The 18,019-nt window shown below is 37.1% G+C and overlaps 1 pseudogene; it reads left to right on the top strand.

The window, feature by feature from the left end:
• LOC145558516 (secretory carrier-associated membrane protein 1-like) overlaps positions 1–18,019 on the top strand; it is a 196,802-nt pseudogene that overhangs the window by 69,908 nt on the left and 108,875 nt on the right.

Genomic DNA, 18,019 nt, shown 5'->3' with positions numbered 1-18,019 from the left:
TAATAACTCAAGCTAAAACTAGTGATATTGATGTGATAAACAAGAGGTCGGTCCATAAGGTAATAAAATGAAAATTGAAACTGACTTATGATCAAGCTAAAACCGGAATCAAGTGTTGAAGGTTAATCTATGCTAAGTCAAAAATTCAATTAATCTAATTAGGGTGAATATGGAATCTAAAAGTGATAGGGAATTGAGATCCATATGCAATCCTGTTCATCAACAAATGGGGAATCAATCAATCGAAACTAGTGAAGACTAAGCAATTAAAATTTATTTGATAACTATCTTCAAGCTATCTCACCCAAGATCTCTCCATTGGGGAAAAAACTAGAATATCACAATCAAATTAATCTAATTAAGGTGATCGCAACATAGGTTCCCACTTCAATCAATATCAGCAATGCAATATAATTATACTTACAATTAAGGGTAGCTAAGCTAGACCAATCCATGCAAGTAACATGCAAACCTTATCTAATCTATTTAATCTAATGGTAATTATTGATCAATTTCCAAATATCAAACTCAATTACCAATCAAGCATGCTTCATTCTATCCATATCTTAAAATCTACTTACTACTCATGATTAATTAAGCCAAAGGAATTAAGCAACCAACCAAATCACTAATCAAAGTATGAAAATTAACCATCAAAATTATCAAACAACAAAATTAAACCAAGGATTGAAAATAATAGAAAGAAATATAAATAAGCTTTTATTGCAAATTGAAATCAAACTTGAATCGATTGAAATTTGAAGAAAATAGTGTTTAATTCTACACTTTCTCTCTCTAAAATAGCTTAAAGTCAAAGTCCTAAAATGAGCTTAGTTAGTAATTACAAGAGGTAGAGCCTTTTTTACAGAAAAAGAGAAAAAGAAGATTAAAGATGGTTGTCGCACAAGAAAACGCGCACGTGGCCAAGCTACTACGCATTGGAAGTGGGTCATATCTTGCTCATGCGCGCATAACACGCACAAGCCTAGGGTATGTGGCTGCTTCGGGTATGAGCTCAGAGCAGGATAGCGTTCATGCGATTGTAGTGCGCGCGCGCCATGGCTCAGTGATGCCAGTTAGAAATATTTTACTCCAAATTGTCACTCTTGGTGAGTGCATGACAAGGCTCATGAGATATCTTTTGTATGTTGACTTCTTTAAAGACCTTTAGCTATACTCAAAGATTTCCAAAATCTATAGGAAGGACCTGTTGGGGAATTCGTGTATGATCAAGGGTCACAAAAATAGCAAACAAATTAGAACGGAAAACTTCGAGGCGTGAACAAAATCACTTTTCCAAAAGTATAATTCCGACCCTATACTACAACCGGGTTTCACGGAAAATTACTTAGGAGATACAACGAAGAAACAATTACAATCGCAAGTAGGATGATTACAATTCAATGTATATAAGCCTTTGGATTTATGATGATGATAATAAGTTGCAAAGAGGTTTTTAAGAAAAAATAAACTTCTGATTTTTTCTTAAGTCTCTTCAACATATGTTCTTAGAACATATATATATTAAAGCATAATCCTTGCCAACAGCCACGACATCCTTCAAGCAAAACTGACGAAACCGTCAGTTTCAACTTACTCTCTGACACGCGCCCGATCGGGCCCGCTGCCGCCCGATCGGGCAGTGGTGGCCCGATCGGGCGGCTGCCCCAAACTCCAGAAATCCATTCTCGCGCCCGATAGGGCGGCGAAGATTACAATTTCCAGACTACCCTCGCGCCCGATCGGGCGAGCACCACCACGATCGGGCGTCTGACCGGGCGATGTACAGGGGCAGGAAACCAGAGTTTTGAGTTGTTCTTTATCAACCTTTAATCAAGGTTAATTGCTTTAATATTCTTTATTAATTATACACAACACCTTTGCCTAAGTAATATAATTAATTAACATGAATTATGTCTCCATTTCTCAAAATTATTTAACAGGACTTTAAATAAGGGTTCCAGCCTTGATCTAGTGCCTAAACACAAGGAAGGAAACACAAGTGAAAGCACAAAGGAAGAAACAAATAAATGAAGCACAAAAAATGCATTTCAAACACCACCTTTTCTTAAATAAGGACTCAAAGAAGTGAATTCAAGAGTTTATTGATTGTAAGAGCTATAAATTGAGTGAAAACAAAGCTAAAATCCTATTCTAAAAGTGCCATATATGGCACTCATCACCTACACCTAGGCGATATTTCTCATCCATGTTAATTCAATCCAGACTAAGAGGTACCGCGCGTATTACCAATGTACTTACTAATCAAACTATCTCACACCAAAATCACAAGGCTTTTAGAGGAGGGTAATAGTTACAAGTCTCCATAATAATCCCATAGTTTACATATGGATATGGAAGTGTTATCTAATTACATTATCACTATAAAATTTGGACATTGAAAAGTACACCATATCACTCGAGGAGATCAAACCCTCAATTAGTGGGCTACTAGATCAAAGTGATCATACTAAATGGGACTAATAGTATTAATACCCTATGCCAGTCTTATACACAATTTAATCATACAAAAACCTACAGAACTATCCTTGGGATTAAAACATTAAGCCATTTGAGTATCATAAACTATTTGAAATATAAAACAAAGGTAACTAAATTTGTGGCTTTATCATGAAAGGCATCCCAACTATAACATAACTTTGTTACGATATAATGTGGTTTAATTAAGTTATCAAACTTGCAATTATATATATATATATATAATTGCAAGTTTGATAACTTAATTAAACACGTTATATCATATATATATATATATATATATATATTTTCCCCGAGTTTTTAGGGAGTCACGTAGGATCTAATTTTCTTAGTGCCACATGTAGGATTTTAAATTTTAATAGTAGCCAATTAAATAATCTTTTATAATTAAATAATTCAAATGCCACGTAAGCAAAATTGGCGAATGAGATTTTGACATTAGGAATTTTATCTAAATATATAACCAATTTTAGTGCATTGCACGGGCTTCAATTTTCTTAGGACGCCATGTAGTATTATAAATTTAAGTTGTAGCCAATTAAATAAGAGATTATTAATTTCTTTAACAATCAAATAATTCAAACGCCACGTAAGCAAATTTGACGAATGAAATTTTATAATTTAAATTAATTAAATACAAAATATTAATTTTGAGATTAGGAATTAAATCTAATATTTTAATACTAATATAATAACAATTTTAATCACATAAATATGTAAAATATTTTTTAAAAAAATACTAACAAACCGTGCATCGCACGGGGTTCATCTAGTATAATAAAAAAAAGTAGAATTAACATAGTGACCCAATTTTGTAGGGTAATTAAGATTTTTTATTTTTTTTTATTTTTTTTGGTAATGAAACTCTTTTGAAAATATACATGGAATTCCCTTCTCATATAACTAGATTTATGCATCTCTGTTACAAAAAAAAAAAAAAAAAATGAATTTACGTCTACGTATATTTTCATTAACTTATATAGCTATTTGAAAACATGGATGCAAGCAATTATGGTAGGTATAAAAGATAAAACATTTGCATGTTATTCCATGAATGTATAATACTTTATTCATAACAATATATTTTATTCAAATATATTGGACTTGTAAAAGTTTTGTGTAGAACGGACTCATGTGAGTCCGGTCATACAAACAAAAAAAAAAAAAAAAATTGAGGAAAAAAAAAATCTTAATGGTTAGAAATTAGGTAATAATAGTCAGAAATTAGCTAATAACAGTCAGATATTAGATTATAATGGTCAAAAATTAGATTATAATGCTCAGATATTTGATTATAAATATCAGATACTATAGTATAATTGTCAGAAAATAGGTTAAATATATCAGAAAATAGGTTATATATATATATATCAAAAAATAGATTATAAAGGTCAGGTATTAAAACCCCTCCTTCCTTCCTCTCTTTCTCTCTCCTCAACAACCCACCATCTTTCTCCTCTTTTTCTGCAACTCACATTAGTTGCAGAAATCATGTACTTTTAGAGCCGTAATTTGAATCGAGTATCATATTTGACATAATTGCAATCTATCAATTACTCTCAATTTGACATAATGGCGGTGTATCGAATTTGACATAATTGCAATATATCAATTAATTTCAGAGCTTTTGTTTGCCGCTGTTAATGGCGGAGTTCGAGAATCATTTCTCCATCAAAAGCAAATCGAGCTCGAAATTCGAGCTTTTACTACTACGGTTAATCGTTTTCAGAAGCAGACTTATCAATAGATTGCTGCTTCTCAATCTCTTTATACTGCAATTAAGGTCTGGGTTTGGGCTCTTTTGGATCGGTGGTGGTGGAGTTGTGGTGGTGATGGACTCACGTGAAACGGACTCACACAAAACCTTTTGATTTGACTTATTTGAACTTGCCTCAACTAATTTTGTTAAAACATAATTCAAACTTATATAGTAACTTATTGTTTTTATGAAGTGAATTAAGCAGAAATTTATTATTGCTCGTCTTTTTTTAATCTATTAAACATAAATTAAAAAAAAGATCAATAGTACATACCTTGAGTATCACATGTATAAAAAAAATATTTGATTGCCAATTCATGAAAACTTCTTAACTTATATCATATGGGTTGGCAAATGAAGAATACAATGTGTAGACACCTAAAAATGTCTCCCCAAAACCAAACTCGATGATGAACAACCTTTCACCGTCACTATTGGTCGGGTTCAGTATTTATTCCCGAGAGTGCTTAAAGAATCGTATTTAATTAAATTCAATTTCTGAATAGTCCATGGATAAGTCTTAATATGTGGTCAAAGCATAGTTTTAATTTCAGCTCAAACTTATTATTATTTAATTTTAGCCCAAACTTTTTTTTTATTTTATGGTTTTATTATTTATTTTTGGCCCAAACCTTTTATTTATTTTATTTACTTATTTTCTTATTTTAGCCCAAATAACAATAAATCAGAAAAGGCCCGAAATTATCAATCGACACTTAAAATGCTGAACGAAATTAGGGTTAAAAATAAATTTAGACGGAAAAGCGGGCTGAAAATTCCCGCGCCACGACAGCAGTCCACCGTGTCACGGGAAACTATCCCGTCTGACGGTGGGATTTCCCGTGACACGAAAAACCTGCTGTGACACGGGAGTTTCCGTGTCCTTTCCGCGTAAACCCTTAACGCGTTTTCTCCCCCGTTTACTAAAAATTTCCCGCGTCACACAAAATTTTGCACCGTGTCACGGGAATGTTTCCCGTCTGACGGTGGGATTTCCCGTGTCACGGTACAGTTTGCCGTGTCACGGGATACTTTTTTAGGATTTTTATCATTTTAGGGTTCCGTGTGTTCCCTCAGCACATTTTTTCTATAAATACCCCCTCATTTATGATGTACGGGGCATCAATGAATTCTCTAGTTTTTTCTCTCTTCTATGCTCTAGCCTAAACACTAGCCTACCCTTCTTCTTTCAAAATTCCTTCTTCAAGCACTCCAAGGAGTCCATACTTTACTCGTGGTTCTGTCCTTAAGCCAAGGCGTGAAAGGTAGAACTGTTTAATTTAATTTAATTATTGTTCTATTATTATTTCCTTGAAGTTACTAACTCGTTTATTATTTTGTAGTTGCAAGCAAACAGAATCAAAGTAAGAATTATGTTCCTTTTATTTCTATTATTTTTCTAACGATTTTATATTGTTAGAATTATGGTTAAATTGCTTCCAATATTAATGTTAATTCTATTATTATTTATTGATCACCATATTGCATGTTAAAGGGAATATGTAATTGAAAATCATGCCTAATAAGATAATTTGGACAACCAGTTTAGGTTCTTTTTTAATCTTGTTATTTAATAAAGTGATCACGGTATTTTAGAATTATGTGTTGCATTAATATTAAACCAATTTAGCTTAATAATAGTTTGGAGCAAATTGAATATTTTGTTTGTATGCCTTTGAGATCGCAAGAATCACTTTTCACTATAAGAATCGAGTAGAGGCCAATACGGGCGAATGTGACTCCATGACTCACTTCGTACCATCATCCCCGATCCTCCTTTCGTGGTTCCGAACCACATGGAGTTAGTAATCTCATGAATTATGAAGGGGGTGTAACCTTCATGGGTCAATCGTTGTTGTCTATCGTTGTCCCTTATTCGTGGTTGCCTTTTATGATCCGTGAACGGTTTACAAGTTCCTTAAAAACTTGTTGGCTGCTCCCTACTTTCCTTGTCCCTAATCGTATACGTCAATTCCCACTTCCCAAGAGTGCCAAGCATATTCATAACATGCTTTAACGTAGGCACACATCGAGCGACGCCTACAATTTGGCGACTCCACTAGGGAGGATTCTTGGTTATTTATCGATTTGAGTGATCGGTATTTAATTAAGATGAGTGGATGAGACGTGAAAGATTCTTGAAAAATATTCCTGTGATTAATTTGGCATTTTTGCATAAGCATAGACGTTTTAACGTCGCGTAGGAAAAATTGAATAACTTGATTGCGTACGAAGGAAAACAAGGCACTAGTCAGATTTTCTGACTGCCGTGCCACGGCAGAACCTACCGTGTCATGGTGAAGTACACCGTCTGACGGTGTGCAGTACCGTGGCACGGGAATATCTGCCGTGTCACGGCAGTCCTAAAATCAGTCCGGTGGCTTGTTTTCTCTTCTCACAGTCAACTTCCTTTGATTTTTCTGAAAAAACGTGTGTGTTCTACATGCGTCTTAGCCCCGGGGGATTTAAGCTCTATCAACCCAAAAACGCTCATGGTAATAAGGGTTCATCCGAGTTATCAAATCCACCCAAACCATGGAGTCGAGTTCGATTTCATCACGAACTCGCGGAGCCGCCCGTTCGCATACACCCTTAAGGAAGGCTGCCTTGCTAACGCGTCCAAACTCTTAAACATGGTACCCTATTGACACCAAATAAACCTGACCATAGTCGAACATAGAACTTGACCTTAGGTTACGAACTATTCTTTGCATCATTGTGCCTACGTGTTTTATATTTGGTCGTTTTGATCCTAACCTTAACGATCTTTCTTTGTCTATGGTGGATTAACGATTGCCAATGGACTGTACTCACGTAGTAATTAGCAAAAAAAAAAAATATTCCCGTGCCACGTCAGCATCCACCATGACACGGGAAAGTTCACCGTGTCCCGTGTCACGACAATTTACACCGTGACACGGTGGATTTCCAAAAAAAAAATAAAATAAAATAAAAAAATATTCCCGTGCCACGTTAGCATCCACCGTGCCATGGGAAAGTTCACTGTGTCACGGCAATTTTCACCGTGACACGGTGGATTTCCAAAAAAAAAAAAAGTCTGCTGAGCCACGGGAAACTCTACCGTGTCACGACAATTTCCACTGTGGCACGGTGGATTTCCAAAAATAAAAAGAAAAAAAAAACCACCGCGTCACGGCAGCTTGTACCGTGACACGGTACAGTTTCCCGTGTCACGGTGCCCTTGAAATAAGTCTAGTCAGCGTTTTTTAAGTCTTCCGTGTTAATTTGGTCCTCGTGTCAGTCATTTTTGTTATTGTCTAGCTATACGATCATACCACGAGTCTTATAACATCACTTAGTCACTCACGAGTCAAGTATAGTCCACACACTTTCTTTATGTTATGACTCGAGTCGTGCCCCAGGTCGTTTATGATCGTATATTAGGTTCATGCACCCTTTTTTCGTCATAATAAAAAACGAGTGGAGTTTTCTCACCTGTTTTCAAATGTCTATTTTTTCCTTCCTTTCATATCTTGAGCAATGAGTTAAACAATTAAGTGAATTATTTTATTTCACAGTACTTGGTCAAGGAACATGGATAGATTAATATGGTTCGAATCATTACCGCAACATTCTCTCAGATCTAATAGGCGTTCAAAGAGAACTTTGCCATCTCCATTACTCATCACCTTTCAATGGCCACTAAAGAAGATATTGAGAACATCAACAAATCCATCGAGGCACTGTCTTCAATGATGCAAACCCTTACCACTAGGGTCACTACCCTGGAACAAAACAAGGTCACTGTTTCCACCCTTGACAAACTGAAGGAACAAATGAGTAAGATTTCTGAGGATTTCACTTATGTGGAATGACCTCCCACTCCTTTGGATGTTAAGGACAAACTCCCTGAAAAGTTCTCCACTGCTGATATTCCAAAGTTCAAGCCTACTGACAATCCAATATTCCATTTGAAGGCGTTCTCTGCAACCATGGCTCTTAAGGGATTGGACGTAACACTCTTCCCTACGGTGTTCCCTCTCTCCTTAGAACATGCTTGCCAACAATGGTTTTATTCCTTAGATGCCAAGCATACTGTGACTTGGAAAAATGTCACCGACAGTTTCATGAATCATTATAAGTGTAACATTCAAACCAAAACTTCTGAACGTGAACACTCCATTCTCAAACAGAAAGAGAATGAAGGCTTCATCGCTTATCTGAACAGGTGGAGGGAAACGGCTTCACTCTTGGTAGATCCTCCCAAAGAAAGAGAGATGGTTCGCCTCTTTATTCAAAATCTGACTCACAAGTATAGGGAACATCTCAAATTTCTTCCACTGAACACTTTCGAAGTTGTATACGACATCGGCATCAATATCGAGGATGAGCTTATAAAGACTGCTGGTAGTAACAATAATAACACTTGGAAAAACAAGAAGAACGACCATCCTTCTTCTTCGTCTTCTAAGCACGAAAATACTACCAACAATATAAGCCAAGTTGATCTCAATGAAGTGTTAGCTCTTGATGCTCCATTGCCCAAGAAGAAAAAAACTTACACTCCTTTAGGAATGACTTATGATGCGGCCTTTGATCGCCTGTACGGTCAAGGCTTGATCACACCTATTGGGCCATTTTCAGAGCCAAAACCTGAAGAAAGGAGCGCCAAATGGAATTCCAATGCCCATTGCAAGTACCATCAAGGCAGGGGCCACACTACCGAGCAATGTTGGAATTTGAAGGACGTCATTTAAGACTTGGTGGATGCAAACAAACTTCCTGCCCCTCCAGGCGGCAAGAAGTAATGAACACAAGGCGCACAACAGATCCTTTGTGCAAGATTTCATGATTTCTTTTTTTGTCATTCATCTCCATTCCCCCATTCATGTCTAGCATAGGTTTTCCATTTTGAATTTTTATATGTTTCATGTGTTTCGTTCACCTTTTCCATTAATAAAATGAGAAAATTTCCTTTACATCTCGATCATAGATTTTTTTCATTCATTCATTCATTCTCAAATAAATAAATAAATAAATAAATAAAAAATCAATTACCGAACTACACCCAAGTTACACCAATGACTTGAGGCACCTTTGCAACCCTGTCATTCCCTGTTAACCGTTCAATCACATTCCATTTCTTCATCAACCATTTTGAGTCTCGTCTAACGTTTGGTCCTCATTTCTTCAACCCACATTTACTTAACCCTGGGATTGGAAGATATGTAATTGTATAACATTTAAAAAGCAAGTAAAAAAAAAAAAAGCAGCAAAGCAACAAAAAAACAATGTCTAAAGGCAAGTGTTCCAATGTCTTTGATATGAACACGTCTCAAATTGCGTCTCTCATCGAGTGCTCGGCACCGTGCCTGAGAAACATGAATGCTAAGTGAGTGATGGACCGCATGATCTGAGATTGCCTACATTGATTCAAAAGAATGAAAAAAAAAAAAAAAATAAAAAAATCAAAGCAAAAAATTAAATGTGTTGAAAATAAACTTGCAAAATTCAAAATTTTCAAATTCACAATTACACATCTTGGGGGCTTCTCTCGGGTCTTGAGCCTTTTACCTCTTTCTTCCTTAAACCATCAACTTAACAACATTACAACCCTTGAAAGACCTCTTTGAGGTGTACATACACTTGTGCAAAGTTCGGTTAGAGCTACGTTCGGCCTGATTCCTAACGGATACGTAGGCAACCTCACATCGAGGTGCGGCCACATTCATATCTATGCATGATCGAGTCAAAGAATATCCAATGCTTATCTCTATATCCCTACCCATTTAGAGCTAGACTTGGGGGCTTGAACCCACATCATGTTAGCTTACCCAACCTAAAGAGTCATCATCTTTGACTCTTCACACATATATTTCCATCCCCATAACCTTTGCAGCCTCACCTTAGTATCACTTTCACACACTTCTTTCACACATACATATCCGTATCATCTTTCTCTTAGGAACCCTTTATCATGAAATCTTGTTTCCCTACCGCGCATGCTTCATCATCTTTCAAGACAACATTCATCATAAGAAACATTGTATACTTGCTTAGCTTCTTGACCTGAGCAATGTTCATTGTTTCATGCATCGCATAATGTGCTGAGTAACATTTCCATATCAATGATTTGTAATAATACAAAGCATATCGTTCTTAGCTCCTTGACCTAAGCAACGTTCATAATCACTTCATCTATATACGTGCTTAGCTTCAAGACCTAAGTGACGTTCAAGATCGTTTCTTTACACCATATATGATGCTTAGCTCCATGACCTAAGTTCATTCATCTATCGTGTCACATGATGTAATTGTCCTTAGCCTCCTAGCCTAAGAATATGCATCATGCATACATTATACTCAAGACGAGCAATTCAATATTACAAGAAAAAAATCCATGTGATTCATTTCGTCTTGCTCAACAAGGAAGTTCAAAACTTCTTCCCTTTTTTATCATGACATTTATTTTAGGGAAGTTTTAAAAAAACAAAACCTCATTTTTCATGTCTTTCTTTTTCGGGAGAAAGTCGGTCCCCTCCACTCATGACAAAAATGACGGAAAATTTTTGCTTTTGCATTTTTAATTGCTTGTGTCAGTGCACACACTCACTCAAGACACACACAATCACAAGTCATACACATGTCATGCCATGTCATGTCAAGTCAGTTGGTCAAGTCAATCATAGTCTATACGAGTCCCCTGGCAAATTTTATTTTGCGGGTCTCAACCAGCCCACGTCCAGGGACAAGCAGACCATCTACAGCCTATGTTCGGGGACAAGCGAACCATTTACAGCCCACGTTTGGGGACAAGCGAACCAACTACAGCCCACGTCCGGGGACAAGCGGACCATCTACAGCCCACGTTCGGGGACAATCGAACCACCATCATTTCATGACGCAAGGTTCTCGATACATAGAGACTTGCAATATAATCATCTGTCGACTTTCCTTAAGCATGGAAAGTATTATCCGGTAGATTTCTTCAAGCATAGAAAACCGCCAAATTCCTTTGTCGGCTTTCCTCAAGCATGGAAAGCATTATCGGTGGATTTCTTCAAGCATAGAAAAACGCCAAAATCATTTGACAACTTTCGTCAAGCATGGAAAGTGTCATCCGGTAGGTTTCTTCAGGCTTAGAAAACTACCAAATTCATCTATCGGCTTTCCTCAGGCATGGAAAGCGTTTCAACGAACGTTATCCGGTGGATTCCTTCAAGTATAAGAAGCTACCAAACTTATTTGTCACCGATACACTGGTGTTAGATAAGCATTCTATCCCTTTACTCTTTTATCTGTGGAACTAACATTTTTCTGCAGGTATCGGCGTATTAGAGTGATTTAGGATTGTAGAACGTCTTAAATCATTCTCCGTCCCTATCGGCTACTTTGACTATCGTTTTCGAAACCGACGTTTCTACAAACTCAGTCAAAGTGGGGCCTTCTGTAGACACCTAAAAATGTCTCCCCAAAACCAAACTCGATGATGAACAACCTTTCACCGTCACTATTGGTCGGGTTCAGTATTTAATCCCGAGAGTGCTTAAAGAATCGTATTTAATTAAATTCAATTTCTGAATAGTCCATGGATCAGTCTTAATATTTGGTCAAAGCATAGTTTTAATTTCAGCCCAAACTTATTATTTAATTTTAGCCCAAACTTTTTTTTTTTAATTTTATTGTTTTATTATTTATTTTTGGCCCAAACCTTTTATTTATTTTATTTACTTATTTTCTTATTTTAGCCCAAATAACAATAAATCAGAAAAAGGCCCGAAATTATCAATCGACACTTAAAATGCTGAACGAAATTAGGGTTAAAAATGAATTTAGACAGAAAAGCGGGCTGAAAATTCCCGCGCCACGGCAGCTATCCACCGTGTCACGGGAAACTATCCCGTCTGACAGTGGGATTTCCCGTGACACGGGAAACCTGCTATGACACGGGAATTTTCGTGTCCTTTCCGCGTAAACCCTTAACGCGTTTTCTCACCCATTTACTAACACTTTCCCGCGTCACACAAAATTTGCACCGTGTCACGGGAATGTTTCCCGTGTCACGGGATACTTTTTTAGAGTTTTTATCATTTTAGGGTTCCGTGTGTTCCCTCAGCACATTTTTTCTATAAATACCCCCTCATTTCTGATGTACGGGGCATCAATGAATTCTCTAGTTTTTTCTCTCTTCTATGCTCTAGCCTAGACACTAGCCTACCCTTCTTCTTTTAAAATTCCTTCTTCAAGCACTCCAAGGAGTCCATACTTTACTCGTGGTTCTGTCCTTAAGCCAAGGCGTGAAAGGTAGAACTGTTTGAGGGTTTGGCCCCAAATCAACTCTACTCTATTTAATTTAATTTAATTATTGTTCCATTATTATTTCCTTGAAGTTACTAACTCGTTTATTATTTTGTAGTTGCAAGCAAACAGAATCAAAGTAAGAATTATGTTCCTTTTATTTCTATTATTTTTCTAACGATTTTATATTGTTAGGATTATGGTTAAATTGCTTCCAATATTAATGTTAATTATATTATTATTTATTGATCACCATATTGCATGTTAAAGGGAATATGTAATTGAAAATCACGCCTAATAAGATAATTTGGACAACCGGTTTAGGTTCTTTTTTAAGCTTATTATTTAATAAAGTGATCACGATATTTTAGAATTATGTGTTGATTAATATTAAACCAATTTAGCTTAATAATAGTTTGGAGCAAATTGAATATTTTGTTTGTATGCCTTTGAGATCGCAGGAATCACTTTTCACTATAAGAATCGAGTAGAGGCCAATACGGGCGAATGTGACTCCATGACTCACTTCGTACCATCATCCCCGATCCTCCTTTATTGGTTCCGAACCATATGGAGTTAGTAATCTCATGGATTATGAATGGAGTGTAACCTTCACGGGTCAATCGTTGTTGCCTATCGTTGTCCCTTATTCGTGGTTGTCTTTTATGATCCGTGAACGGTTTACAAGTTCCTTAAAAACTTGTTGACGGCTCCCTACTTTCCTTGTCCCTAATCGTATACGTCAATTCCCACTTCCCAAGAGTGCCAAGCATATTCATAACATGCTTTAACGTAGGCGCACATCGAGCGACGCCTACACAATGTGATGAACCTTATTTTGCAGTTCAAAGCCACAACTAATACCCCTACAAAAAACTTTAGCAAAAGACATTTTCTCACTAGTGTCATTATGCCCTTTAGATGGAAAACACACATAACGACTTGATCATTGAGATATTATGTACAAGTATAACCTAAATTGGACACATGTGATTGTATAATTTCTTTTATTATAACAGGACGGATAGCGCTTTGAAGTTTGGATGGTTTTTCATTGCCTATTCAGTAAGAAGTTGTTTTTCATGTGAAAAGATGATTTCTTATTAATATTCGTGCTAGTGATGCTTGTTTTCTCTTTACAGGTTCACATCGGCTTTTGCATTTTGGCTTCAATTGCTCCACCTATTGTTTTTGAGGGAAAATGTCTAACGTAAGGTCCTATGTGTTTATGATTGAGTTATTAGTATTATTTTTATGTTAATTTGCAAAAGAAGGGGAAATCATTTCCAAATTACGTGTTATAACTTAGTCTAGATATATTAGGTGGTTACTATTGCGTTTTGATGAGTCCGACTCATCGTGGAAAATAAAACCCGAACCAAGATCAAACTCACAATTAATATAATCAAAAGACATAATTAATAAGAATTAAGGAAAGACGAAATTACCTTTGAACCATGCTTCGCTCGTTTCCTGAGCTCTTACTTGTATACGCTTATGTCTCACAACGGGCGATAACCTCCTACAGTATCTACCCGCAACACGACCCCGAATAGGTCTATTACTTAGAGGTTAGCCATGTCCAACCAAACTACTCGAGTAATTATGAGTTTAAAGGTTTTCTCAATGAAGATGCATTTTCTAACTCTTATTCAAGTGAGTTTTCCCATACCCCAAGTTGGGTATTTATAGGAAAACTAATGAGTGAAATCCTCTCTCCCATCAATGTAGGAGAGTTGGTAAAATCAATATTCTCCTTTTATTTTTAAATCAAAAATAAAAATTAAATAGCCAACAACTAATTAATCAACAAGTGTCACACTTAGAGGAGGGGTTAGGTAAAGACTACAAGGGAAGGGGGGGGGGCAAACTTGATCCCCAAGCTCTCCCCATAACCGGCCACCTACACCAATCACCCCCCAATTGGCTGCTACCATGTGGTACCCAGCCTTGGCCACCAAGGCGCGCTCAGCTGGCGGCCTTGTGCCTTAGCTGGGCCTTGCCGTGGCTTTATGGGGTGTGTGCTGCTGCTGCCTTGGCCCAGCAAGCCACACACACAAGTGCGAGCTGCTGGCCGAGGCTTGCTGCTGTGCCAGTGCTAGCACACACATCCTAGCACGCCACGATGCTAGCTGGCTACTGTTGGTTGTGTTGTGCTTGGCGCGCCAGCAGCAACGACCTAGCACACCTGCCCCGCACACAAGCGCAGCATGTGCATGCAAGTTATGTGCTCTAAAGCACATTTTGCCCCTGGCACTCGATTTGCTCGTGGCACTACGATGCTAAGGGTATTTTAGTAAATTGTTGATTAATTAGTGATTTTATCATCTCGTCTTTAATTAATTCGACTCGACTTACGACGCTTGATTTCGATGCTCTAAGCTCGAATTCCGACGTCTAAATATTAATTACTCGAGCGACTCATTAATTATTCCTTCCGAATTAACTCGCCGTGTCGGATTGTTAGATGCTAGGGTGTGACACGATGGGTTTAGTCAAGATTAAGCTGTAATATTAATTATACATTAATATTACTGATCAGAAGCAGCCTCCACCTAGGCATTCCGATCACTTGACCTCACTGAATAATTACCTTTCTAATAATTCTGAACCCTCCACCAGAATAATACACTTGTTCGAAGGACACCATTCCTATCAATCTCCAACTTGTCCTTCCGGACAAGTGCGCTTTTGTGTATAGACTTTTTCTTATGTCGCTTAAAGTCTCTTCATGAACTATAAGGCAAGATTTATTCGTCATCCTTATTACGTCCAGAAGTGTTTCTCGATATTCGACTCCGACCGTCGACAAACAGATAATTTCTAAAATCCATCCGAGCACGACCATGCAATTTCACAGTCTCGCTCTTCGAGAGGCCTTGTAAACAACAAAGGCATCTTCTTTATTATTAGTAGAGAGACATTCCCAGTCTTGTAATGTATCTTCTCTTACTAAAAGGATCTAGCCACTTGAGTATTACTGTTATAGTCTCCATGTACGGTAGACGTTTGACTAACATAAAAACGGACTAGTACTCAAACAAGAGAACTCACAATACTCATGGTCGAGGAAAGAGGTTTTGATAGCCACAATGAGAGGTATACTTATGAAGATTTTTTAGTCTCTCTTAAAGTATTTTCATAGGTTGATTCAGTATGGTTCTAAACTAATACCTGTGCAAATGATTCATAGTAATCATGCCCTTGTAGCACAAAAAGCGGTGCTATAAATAAAACTACACACTAATCTCAAGCAGTCATTAATCTCCATGATTTAAATAACCTCGATTAGGGATAATTTTCGATTATAATATTCAATGTTCACTTAATAGGTGTTTCTTTATCCAAGACTGGTCTTGATACCCTTTTTGAATATTCTCAGAATCGAATGGACTCATTATTTAATCCTAAACCAAAATTAAATAGAAAATGGAGGAATAAAATTGCATGAAATTTAAATTACTCTAAAGCCTGAATGGTTCATCTTAGTGTCTTACATCAAAATATTAAAAATTAATTAAAACACTAAACAGGGAAGTCAAAGCCAAAATCCAACATGCCTGATTCTCATTGCCTCAACGTGCTTGTTGTTCTTTACTTGAGGCAAAGTTTTAGAAAGGGGATCAGCTACATTTTCATCTGTTCCAACTTTGCAAATTCTGATTTCACCCTTTGATTCCTATTCTCTTCTTATGTGAAATCGCCGCTTGACATGTTTGACCTTCTGATGTTCCCTTGACTCACTAATAGCTCCATTGTTGTCACAATAGAGGGCTATTGGACCCTAGATAGAGGGTACAACATCAAGTTCTCCAACGAAGTTACGAATCCAAACAACCTCCTTAGCTGCTTCAGCAGCTGCCTAGTATTTGGCTTCTGTTGTAGAATCCGCAATTGTGTTCTGCTTGGCCCTCTTCCAACTAAACGCTCCTCCATTTAGACAAAACACATATCCAGATTGTGATTTGAAATCGTCTCTGTCATTCTGGAAGCTTGCGTCTGTATAACCTTCAACAATTAATTCTTCTAAGCCACAATATACCAGGCATTTGTCCTTGTTCCTTTTTTTGGTACTTTAGGATATTCTTGACCTCGATCCAATGCACCTGTCCTAGGTCTAAATGTTATCGGCTCGTAACACTCAAGGCATACGATACATATGGTCTAGTACATATTATTGCATACATGATTAATCTAATTAGCGAAGCATATGGAATCTGATTCATCCTTTCTCGCCCACTAGGTGTCTTTTGACACTGCTTCTTGCTTAGGGTCATGCCATGTGACATGGGTAGGTGTCCTCTCTTGGCCTCTTGCATCTTGAATCGTGCTAGTACCTTATCAATTTAAGTACTTTGGCTTAATCCAATCATCCTTTTCGATCTATCCCTATAGATCTTAATATCCAATATGTACCGAGCTTCTCCCAAGTCTTTCATTGAAAAACATTTTCCAAGCTTGGCCTTACAGACTCTAACATTAGAATGTTGTTTCCAATGAGAAATATGTCATCGACATATAAGACTAGGAAGACGATGTCACTCCCACTGACCTTTTTGTAAACACAAGATTCCTCTAGATTCTTGATAAAACCAAACATACTGATGGCTTCATCGAATCGTAGATTCCAACTTCTTCTTGCTTGTTTTAGTTAATAAATGAACTTCTTAAGCTTGCATACCTTTCCAGCGTTGTTTAGGTCCACAAAACCTTCAGGTTGTGTCATGTACATAGTTTCTTCCAAAATCCCATAGAGGAAGGCGGTTTTGACATCCATCTGCCATATTTCATAGTTGTCATATGCAGCAAACGCTAAGAGGATCCAAACAAATTTAAGCATTGCGACCGAAGAAAAGGTTTCATCGTAATCAATGCCATGAATTTTCCTGTAACCCTTTTCTACCAATCTAGCTTTGTAAATGAATACATTTCAATCTTTGTTGGGTTTCAATTTAAAAATCCACTTACATCTGATAGGTGTGTAACCCTCGAGTAAGTAAACCAAGTCCTATACTTGATTTTCAAACATGGAATCTATTTTAGATCTCAAGGCCTCTTGCCATTTATCAGAGTCGGTGCTCGCCATCGCTTGCTTGTAGGTTTCCGGTTCGTTTCCATCCATCACCAGGATGTCCTGATTCTCGGTTAATACAATACCAAGATTCCTATCAGGTTGAGACCTCGGCCTTTGCGACCTACGCAGGGTAACAGACTAAGCATTTGCATTGTCGGTTTGACTTTGCACATTTTCACCAATGTCAACAGATGTTGTTTGAGTACTATGACTGTTAATCTAATTTTGTTGCTCGTCCTCTCAAACTTCATCAAGTTCGATTTTTCTCCCACTTGTCATTTTGGAAAGGTGCTCCTTCTCCAAAAAGATACCATCGCGAGCAACAAACACTTTGTTCTCGAATTTATCATAGAAGTAATACCCTTTGGTTTCTTTAGGGTAGCTTACAAAGTAAACCTTGTTAGATTTGGGATGAAGTTTATCATAAA

This window comes from Chenopodium album, chromosome 9, assembly GCF_948465745.1.
Source record: "Chenopodium album chromosome 9, dcCheAlbu1.1, whole genome shotgun sequence".
NCBI classification, from domain to species: Eukaryota; Viridiplantae; Streptophyta; class Magnoliopsida; order Caryophyllales; family Amaranthaceae; genus Chenopodium; species Chenopodium album.
Note: the sequence above shows the minus strand (reverse complement) of the source record. Positions and strands in the feature narration are given on the sequence as shown.